The sequence below is a fragment of the Piliocolobus tephrosceles genome, chromosome 10, assembly GCF_002776525.5.
Source record: "Piliocolobus tephrosceles isolate RC106 chromosome 10, ASM277652v3, whole genome shotgun sequence".
NCBI classification, from domain to species: domain Eukaryota; kingdom Metazoa; phylum Chordata; class Mammalia; order Primates; family Cercopithecidae; genus Piliocolobus; species Piliocolobus tephrosceles.
The window spans coordinates 92,908,334-92,910,161 of NC_045443.1; the positions used below are offsets into that span (position 1 = coordinate 92,908,334).

The 1,828-nt window shown below is 41.0% G+C and overlaps 1 pseudogene; it reads right to left on the reverse strand.

Annotated features, from left to right (window-relative positions):
* Nucleotides 1-827: 827 nt before the first annotated feature.
* Nucleotides 828-928, reverse strand: LOC111538991 (annotated as a pseudogene).
* Between the last annotated feature and the right edge of the window lie 900 nt (nucleotides 929-1,828).

A 1,828-nucleotide genomic window follows, 5' to 3' on the forward strand; every position in this document is an offset into this window, starting at 1 on the left:
CTAATGTTAGAATCTCTGCAGGTGGCACCCGGAATCTATGTGTGGGCAAGCCCTCCGCGGGATTCTGAGAACACTCAAGTTTGCAAAGTCTTAACCAAAGGGACACATTTTACTAAGCACTTCATAGCCACTAGCATAGTTATAATGAAAAAGACAATAAAAAGGGACACATTTTACTAAGCAGGTTGTGAAAAGCACATGACTGTGATTTGGAGAGGAACTCTGGGGCTGGCTAAACCAGAGCTAAATGGCCTCGGGGATTTGCAGTGACCACACAGTGGAGGATGTGACAGCAGCAACAATATGAGGACTGGGACACATGGTGAACTGAGGCTTATTAACTGTTGTGATTATTGGTCAGGTGAGGTGGCTCATGCCTGTAATCCTAGCACTTTGGGAGGCTGAGGTGGGCAGATTGCCTGAGCTCACGAGTTCGAGACCAGCCTGGACAACATGGTGAAACCCCATCTCTACTAAAAATACAAAAAATTAACCAGGTGTGGTGGTGTGTGCCTGTAAGCTATTTGGGAAACTGAGGTATGAAAATCGCTTGAACCTGAGAGGTGGAGGTTGCGGTGAGCCGAGATCGCACCACTACACTCCAGCCTAGGTGACAGAGCAAAAATCTGTCTCAAAAAAAACAAAAACAAAAACAAAAAACAAAACAAATGAAAAATAATTATTTGATTATTAATAATAATCATTTCCTGTGAATATACCAAAAAAGTTTTAAAAAAGAAAAAAAAAATTTTAAGGCTCAGACTAAACTAGCCCTTCCTTAAAGAGGAGTAGGAGAACACCTTTATTTTTTTCTTTTATTTATTTATTTTTTAATGGAATGCTTTATGAATTTGTGTGTCATCCTTGTGCAGGGCCCATGCTAATCTTCTCTGAATCATTCCAACTTTAGCATATGTGCTCATTGCACAGACAGAATCTCTATTTGTTCCCCAGGCTGGTCTCAAAATCTTGGCCTGAAGCTATGCTCCTGCCTTGGCCTCCCAAGATGCTGTGATTACAGGCATAAGCCACCATGCCTGGCCTGGGAAGAGCTTTAAAATGAAATTTAAGGGACACCTAAAGCTTCTGTTTATCTAAATTTTTTTACCTCTAGAGAGGGAAAAATAAATAAAATAAATTTCTCAGCCAGGCACTGTGGCTCACACCTGTAATCCCAACATTTTGGAAGGCCAAGCAGGGGCAAATTACTTGAGTTCAGGAGTTCAAAACCAGTCTGAGCAACATGGTAAAACCCCATCTCTACAAAAAAAATACAAAAATTAGACAGGCATGGTGGCACATGTCTGTAGTCTCAGCTACTCGGGATGCTGAGATGGGAGGATGGCTTGAGCCTGGGAGGTGGAGGCTGCAGTGAGCCAAGATGGCACCACTGCACTACACTCTGGGAGACAGAACCAGACTGTCTCAAATAAACAAATAAAGTTCCCTATCTCATTGTCTTGCCATTGTAACTGAAGATTCCACTTTGCATGAATCCCATATCTCCAAAATCCCTGATTAAAATGTAAATTTAAGCATCTATGCAATAATATGCTGTATGTATTCATGAAAAACATCACATCCTGCAAAATGGTGTGCACTAAAATTAATAGGGCTTATAGGAAAAATAGTGTTAGGGCAGACCATGGAAAACTTATGCCACTTTGTAACCAGAGCACAAAAGGAAAATAGTCATTGGTATGGCAGGAGAAAGATAGTCCAGGCAGTCAATTGTGGCCAGAGACTGCTTCAGAAGATATGAAAAAAAAAAAAAAATCAACAGAATATAAATGCAAACTTACGGGTACTGAGATAATGCGGATGGAAG